This window comes from Diceros bicornis, chromosome 1 (assembly GCF_020826845.1).
Source record: "Diceros bicornis minor isolate mBicDic1 chromosome 1, mDicBic1.mat.cur, whole genome shotgun sequence".
NCBI classification, from domain to species: Eukaryota; Metazoa; Chordata; class Mammalia; order Perissodactyla; family Rhinocerotidae; genus Diceros; species Diceros bicornis.
The window spans coordinates 45,458,822-45,467,694 of record NC_080740.1 but is presented as its reverse complement, the minus strand read 5'-3'; positions in this window follow the sequence as shown (position 1 = coordinate 45,467,694).

Here is an 8,873-nt window from a genome sequence, read left to right as displayed (position 1 = left end):
CACCAAGTGCAAATCAATAAACCCTCTGCTGCTCTAGATCTCTCCTACCTACCAACCACATTGCTTTGTTTGGGCAGAATTAGTCAAGGAATTATTATATAAAAATATGAAAGTACACACACACACACACACACACACACATATGACAAGCTGATATAGGTATTTCCAGTTTTCAGTTTTAGATGTGATATTTTGCTGGAGATAACAGAAATTCTGGCTATGCTTGGCTTTATTGCTCTACTGCCTTCTCTGGTATGGATCCTGGTATGGAAATCATCTAATAATCTGTTAAAAATAACAAGCAAACTGTAGGATTCTAGTGAAGAATGAATGGCATTGCTGCTTATGGAAAGCGGTGAAAAATGCTTACCATCTGAGCTGTGAAGTTTTTTCTGTTTACAACCCTGAATGAACTGTTAGGTTACATGTTTACTCTTGTTGACTTCCACTCACCTTCCCAATTTTATTACTGTAACATCAAGGGCATTGGTATTAATCTCTTTCAACTTCAAAAAACCTAGATGTTTTAAAATTTTGCCTCTTCTTCAATCTTCCCTCACTCACCTCTTTCACACTAGTGAATTCATGTATCATAGTCATTGTCCTTCCATTTCTTTTGTTTTGCAAATTTTGTAAAATCAGATTTCATTTGTATATTGCTCAAACAATCTACTACATGTCTAGTCACAGCTTAAGCCCTGTAAAACAAAAATAAAAGAAGTAGAAAGTACCATCATCTGCCACTTGAAGTCTTGAAAGACAAGGTACATTTAAAACGACGCTAGAGAAAAAATATATGACAACTTATGGAAAACTAGATCATGTAGTACGCAGTGCAAAGAAATAATGAAATTGGAGAAGTAAAAAATTATTTGGGCTAGAAACCATGGTAGTTTTAGGTTTACTTTTTAACCTTGGAAGAATTGTATGATTTGGATAGCATAGAGTCATGAAAAAATAGGGGGAAGAGGGGCTTTGGACTCATATAGACCTGGGTTCAAATTCAACCGTTGGTGTCATAGACAACCTTGGTGTCTTTCTAGCTATAATAATAGTAATCATTTGAATGCCTATTTTGTGTCAGGTATTATTATAATCACACGCATTATTTCATTTAATCCTCCAAACAACCTTACTACTCAGCACCTGAAGAATGCCTGGCACATGGTAAGAGTTCAGTAAATGTTTGTTAAATGATTCAATATTAGAGTATGGTCCTTATTTCATTTACAAGGAGCCAAGGCTCAAGGAAGTTATCTTATTTGCATAAGGCCACACAGCTAACAAAGAATAAAACTAGGATTTGAACAAAATCTGTCTAATTTAAAAATGAGGATAATACTTTTCTGGATTGGTTATGGGTTAAATTAAATACTCTGGCTAAGGGTTTAGTACACAGAGAGCACTTAAATAAATATTAAGACAAAACATCTCACAGAAGTAAACTGATATGGGATGAATAAGAACAATAAGGAGAGCAGTAGCACAGCTATTTATGGATTTTCAACAGTTTAAGGCAATGTGTTCAGAGTTGACAGAACTTAAATGACCCATGTAAAGCAAATAGTTGATGAGATGTTTGCTTTCATGCTCAGCCATGGCCACTGTTACTTAGTTTTTTCAAATAATTTTAATCCCAAGCATAAGAGAGACAACTAAATGACTTTTCCTGGAATAGTCTCCATTTTCCATATTTAATAGTGGTTTAAAAAATTTTTCTGTCATGATATAAAATGTTATTTGATATTCCCAATGCATATAATACGTTGATAACTCTTTGAGGTGTTGAATCAAACCATAAGCTTTTTGAAAACAACCTTAATGTCCATTGTTATTTTGTTCAGACTGCTGTAACAAAATACCATAGACCGGGTGGCTTATAAACAAGAGAAATTTCTTTCTCACAGTTCTGGAGGCTGGAAGTTCAAGAGCAAGCCACCAGCAGAGCCGTTGTCTGGTGTGACTCTGCTTTCTCATTGCTGTGCTTCCTCATTGATCACCGTCTTCTCATTGTAACCTCACATGGCAGAAGGGGCAAGCTAGCTCTAGGGGTTCTCTTTTATAAGGGTGCTAATCCCACTCATGAAGGCTCCACCCTCACGACCTAAGCACCTCCCAAGATCCTACCTCCAAATACCATCACATTGGGCATTTGGATTTCAACATATAATTTGGGGGGAGACACAAATATTCAGTCCATAGCATCCATCAATCGGAGAATTGATGTAGTAAATTACAGTCATGAGTTGCTTAATGACAGGGATACATTCTGAGAAATGAATTGTTAGGAGATTTTGTCATTGTGCAAACATCATAGAGTATACTTACACAAACCTAGATAGTATAGCCTACTACACACCTAGGCTATATGGTACTAATCTTATGAGACCACTGTCATATATGCAGTTTGTCATTGAAGGAAACGTCATTATGTGTGCCTGACTATATAGTGTTTCCATTCTAAAGATATTATGCAGCCATAAAAAGAATGAGACCGTCTATATCTACTGACCTGGGAAGATGTTTATCTTGCTTAAGTGAAAATGTAATTGCAGAAAAGTTGTAATAGCACAATTCCAGTTTTAGAAAGAAAAAAAACTCTACATATCTCGTATATGCTTGTAAATGCATGGAAAAACAGTGTGGAAGGGTTCATAGTAAACTTCTGGAAGAAGTTTCTACTGGAGAAGGGAGTGTGGTTAGGAGGAGGTTGACAGGAAGCTTATGCCTTTTTTTTTTCTTTTCTGTGAGGAAGATCAGCCCTGAGCTAACATCCATGCTAATCCTCCTCTTTTTGCTGAGGAAGACTGGCTCTGAGCTAACATCTATTGCCAATCCTCCTCCTTTTTTTGTTTTTCCCCCAAAGCCCCAGTAGATAGTTGTATGTTATAGTTGCACATCCTTCTAGTTGCTGTATGTGGGACGTGGCCTCAGCATGGCCGGAGAAGCTGTGCGTTGGTGTGCGCCCAGGATCCGAACCCGGGCCCCCAGTAGCGGAGCGCACGCACTTAACCGCTAAGCCACGGGGTTAAAAAAGCTTATGCCTTTTTGCTTTATATACAACTATATTTTATCTTTTTTTTTAACTTTTTGAGATGAGCATGATTATTTTTATTTCTTCAATTTAAAACTCAATAGGGATTATATCAAGGTAGTGACTTAAGCAGATCTATATAGCTCCTCTGACACCCAAAACTCCATTGAAATGACAGAAAATAACCTTTAAGAGGGCTGCAAAACAACACGGGTTACCATGAGACAACCATATATTTTGAGAAATTCCTGGAAGATAAAAACCAGTGGAGAAAAACACAGATAGAAGAAGGCTACTACAAAGGTGCTATCAATAATCCCAACAATGAGCTAACATGTATAAAGTTCAATAGGGGTCCCAGTGTAATCTTCAGGGCACCTAAGGAGCAGCATTTGAAAAAACTGCGCTGGTAGGGTCCAGCTCCTTGCTCCTTTGCCACATCAACTGAACAGCTGGAAACAAGGGCTTTCTACTTTCAGGTTATTACCCTAAATGCTTTGGAAACAAAATAAGAAACAGTAATAGCAAAAGCCCCTGGCACGTGAGTTCAAGTTGGAGAGGAACCTTATGTAACACAAGATCTACCAAGGGGGGCAAATATATGCTGGATTCAACTGGCCTTCTTTCCTTTTATATACAATTTGCCACTAGGATAAAACCTTGAATAGGGGTCTCCGAAGTGGGAGTTCTTATAGGTGTGCACTGGAGGGAGCACCCCAGATAACTTATAAATGCCAAGAACTCGCAACCCAGAATGTAAGCCAGGAGTACACCTCTCCTTCCCAGACGGTGAGATATCATCGAACATTTGAAGAAAAACAACACCTTAAAAAAGAGGCTCAAAATTCAGGAAGAAGAACTAAGCCCTGAGGGAAGAGTCTCAGACAATAGAATCATGTATTTAAACTAGAAAAAAACTATTATTGTGAAAGATTCAAGAGAATATTGTATACATGAAAGAATAGGCTATGTGAAAGAAACATTAGAGTTTTGAGAAATAAAAATTATGATTATTGAAATAAAAATCCTCAATAGGAGAAATAGCAGAATGATAGGCTATGATCCAATTACTGAGCAGGAGCATTGAGCCCAGTGTTTCTACCAGAATGTAGGGCAAAAGGGGTAATTTAGGTTAAATGAGGTCATCTGGGTGGGCCCTAATGAAATCTGACTGGTGTCCTTATAACAAGAGGAAATTTGGACACACAAAAAGACATACCAGGTATGCAGGCCCACAGAGGAAAGGCCATGTGAGGACAGAGCAAGAAGGCAGCCCTCTGCAAGCCAAGGAGAGAGGCCTTGATCTTGAACATCCAGTCTCCAGAATTGCGAGAAAATAAATTTCTGTTGTTTAAGCTACCAAGTCTGCGGTATTTTATTATGGCAGCCCTAGCAAACTAATACAGAAAAAAACATGGAAAGTATGAGAAAATAGTTAAGAAACAGAAAATATACCCAGCAGTTTTAACACTTATTCAATAAGACTTCCAGCAAGGTAGAACAGAGATAATGGAAGAAAAAATATAATCATGAAAAATCCCAGAACTGAAGACAAGTAAGTCTGCTAATTAAGAGTTTCAGGTTTGCTGAGCAAGAGTCATAAAAAAAAAAAAAAAAAAAAAAACCTACAATTACACACATTGTGAAATTTAATAAATAAATGAGACAAAAAGTGATGTGAGGATCTCTTTGAATATAATAATCTATTGTCAACCTAAATGCACAGTGAGTTTGTTGCAGCTCAACAATAGTTCTTGATGCGTTTTTGGTCTTCCATTGCTACAATCAATATTTAGAGCTGGATCAAAGTTCAAAAGCTTCTTTCTACAAATCTTTTCTTTCCTAGAGATAAGGAAATTGAGTCTCAGAGAGATTAACTGGCTGAGTGTTTTTAAAAACATAGTTTCAAATTCTTTGACATCTCCCACAGACCTCCATAGGTGGGGGATCTATGTTCCCTCCCCTTGAACCTAGGTGGGCCTGTGACTGCTTGGACTAATGCAGTATGGCACTAGGGTGACCACCTGTTCTGGGTTCCCCAGGACTGTCCTGGTTTTAGCACCACAAGTCCCCCAGGAAACTCCTCAGAACTGACAAACTAGAACAGTTATCTGAGAAGTGACCCATGTGCCTTCCAAGGTTGGCTCGCTAAAGGCCATGAAGCTATCACCTCGTTTACTAGAACACTCAATCTTGGAGCCCTGAGGTGCCCTATAAGGAGTCTGACTATCCTGAGGCTACCGGGCTGGAATGGCCATGTGCAGGCATTTCAGCTGACAGTCCCAGGTATGCCCAACCCACCAGGCATCTCCCCAAGAAGCCAGAAATGTGAGAGAAGCTGTCTTGGACCCTCTAGACCAGCCCATGCTCCAACTGAGTACCAGCAAGTGACCTCTATTGACACCACATGGAACAGAAGGATTCACCAAAGGATTCACTGACCCTCAAAATCATGAAATACGTAAAACTGGTTGTTATTTTAAGCTACTAAGTTTGGGGGTGGCTTGCTACATAGCTCTAGATAATTAGAACAGTGGCTGAAATTATCGAGATTCTCAGGTCACTTCAATTCAAATTAGCGTAGATTCTCTTCCTACATTGAGCCATAGCTTTCTAGATGCTGGATGCAGATGTCAAAATAAACTGTCTTTTGATAAGGAAACGGTTACAAAGATTTTTTTTAAAAAAGCAAATATTTCTGGCTCAGACTATATTTTTTATATCAATCTACATCTAATTAGGGAGAGAAACCAAATAGTAATTTGAACAGGGAGAGTTTAATATAAATAACTATTAAATATAACAGGGGATTGTAGTAATGAGGGACTGGCTAGTAAGAAGTTAAGAGAACTTTAAAGAATATAAGAATAACAGATATATAATAACAGAAATAATATAATATAATATAGCCACTACCCCTAGTGCTGAGATAAAGCACCCAAGGAAGAATTCACTCCCTCCATACACCCAGAGTTGAGATCCAGGCCTTTTTGGAAACAACATGTACTCGGCTCATTGGATAGCAAAGAAGGCACTGTGGGGCCATGCCAGCAGATCTTGCAGGAAATCTCCCCCTACGGTGTCGGAGAAAGCTGTACACAGGGAGGTGTCTCATAAGAGGCATTTACCTCTGATACTGGCCTATGGGGTGCCAAGGGAAGCTGCTGGCCACTGGGTACAGGCGGTCACTGTGCACTGCAGGAGCAGAGCGTTATGCCGCAGAAGTTTGGTGCTAGAGAAGCTACCCATACCCACACTGCAGGAGCACCAAGTGAATATTCGAGAACCAGGACACAAAATCCTTTCTTTCTGCAATGTCTCTCTAGTGCCCTTTACTAACAAAGTTTCACATTGTGCCAGCTGGCAAAGAGAAGTATTTAAAGGGCTCAGATCCACTTTTATAAAGTGAGCAAAAAGGGTCAATTCAGAGCTGAGTGGCTGAAAAATAAAAAAAGGTAACTCTCATAATTATTATGAACTATACATGAGGATTTCACTTTATCATATCTTGAACTTCTCATATCAAGTTCTGTAAAGGATTATCTGGATGTTTTCAAAAGGTGAATATTTTAGATGGTAATGGTCATATGTTTAAATATCAAATGCATTACTTTCCAATCATAACTTTGATGTGAATACTATTTAGTAGAGTATCAAATCATTAAATGTTGTTTCTGAAATTATTAAAAATCCCATTAGTGACTGTAAATAATTAATGACTGTAAATAGGCACAAAGCATCTTTTTAGGGTGATGGGAATATTCTAAAATTAGATGTGGTAATGGTTGCAAAATTCTGTAAATACACTAAAATTCATTGAATTGTACACTTAAACTGGATAAATCTTACGGTATATAAATTATATATCAATAAATTTTAAAAAAAATCAGACACCAATTATCTGCCAAATCCAGTTTTCAAATGGAAAAATAGATAGATATTTAAAGGTCTGAAAGATATTAGGTAACCTGTTTTTCCACTGCTAATTCATTTAATAGTTTTAATACTGTTATCAGATGTTACATGCATATCCAGTCCCTACATTTTTTCCTTTGTATAATATTTTTCCAGAGCTACAATATTTCATGACTTCCATAAATCTTTTCTGATTCCTCTTGAGAATGATATACCACTCCCAATTATTTTTTCCATTTGAATACCTTTGAATGTTTTGGAAAATAGTTTTAGAATATTTGTATAATCAGCTTTAACATATAGTTTGCTTCTATTGGCAGCAAAATGATATTATCATCCTAGAAACTTTGTTCTTTCTTACTATTTAGTCTATTAAATTTAAATAAATCTTCTGAGATGGCTGCTGAGGTTGCAGATTATTTTTGTTTGGTTTTCTTCTCAAAACAGTCTCATCTTGGAAGTTGTGTTTGTGAGCTGGGGTCACCTGAGGTTCTGACAACCTGGATCCTGGGAAATCCTGAGTCCCGTTTTCTGACCTATACCTCAGCCAAGGGATGCAGGGAGTCCATTAATTAGTTTCTTGTTTCTGGAGTACAAAGGTTAATGACGGTAGAATGATGTTCATCCCTAAGTGACCATCTTAACTTTTAAAAAATATTTGCAGATAAAATATATAAAATGAGTCCTTTTTAAGAATTAATCAATAAAATCCTTTTTTGTGTCATTAAGTCTAGCACAGTGTCTGAAATATACTTGGTGTTTAATACATGATACTTAAGTGAATGAATAAAATAATGATATAAAATAAACTAGTGAGATTTTAATGTGAGCAGCTCCACTCTGCACTGAGGCAAGTGTCTCAAGCGTGCATCAATGACAAACACTCACTTTTGGTTTACATATAGCTATCTGGGTCAATACAGAAGCCTTTTATCTTAGACAAATATGACCTAATGGAATGTAAAGTTGGAATGTAAAGAAAAGTCCTAAAGTTCCTTCTTATTTTTGCCGTCTAAACCCTGTTAAGAAATAGAGAGATTAATTTAGAACAATACACTCATTAAATTTTTTATACTTTGACAAGATAAATCTGTTCTAATATCCCAAGTTAAGTTTTTTCCCCTTAATTCATCAGCTTCCCAGAAAGTACTGGGTATACTGAATTATGAGCTTTAGGTGTCTGAATAAAAAATTCTAATTATCTTGGTCTCTATTCATATTAGCTATTTTACTTCTACTGCCTGCTGAGGCTGCTCTGGTTTCCACTGATGTCCTTATGCCACTGCTGCATGAAGGGCACTCACCTTGTCAAAGCAGCTCCCTAAGTCTCCACTTACTCCCTCCAATTTGGGTTTCCTGTGCTAGATATACTTGTTCATGACTGAACCGTCTCCTTCCCTTTCCCTTCTTTCTCAGCTAGGATCTTTGTTCATAAATTAACCCTTAAAACTTCAACTACTTTCTCTACTGACTCCTTTCTCTCAAAATGTAAGTATGTTGAAGGCTGTTTCATATTAGAAAAATGCAAACAAGAAAAGTCTCCTCCCAGACTCTCTTCAAGCTACCCTTCTCGATTCCCTTTCAATAACAAGCTTTTAAAGAGAGTAAGCTTCATTTGATCTCTCCATTTGCTCCCCACTATTGTTTCAGCCCCGAACCCAGTGATTTTGGCTACCATTTTAGTTACATTGCTCCCTCTAAGATCACTAAGTCCTTCCCCCAAATAAAAACCAAGAGGCCTAAACTTACCTGATTTCCCTGATGCATTTGGAATTGTTGATCATTTGCTCCTTCTCGGAGGTATACCTTACCTAGTTGGTTTTGGTTTTTTTAAATCTCTCTGCTCACTCATTCATCATTCAAGCAGTTATAGTTTTCTGCTCCCAACTTAGATGTTGGTGTTCCACAGCAATCCTATTTTTGA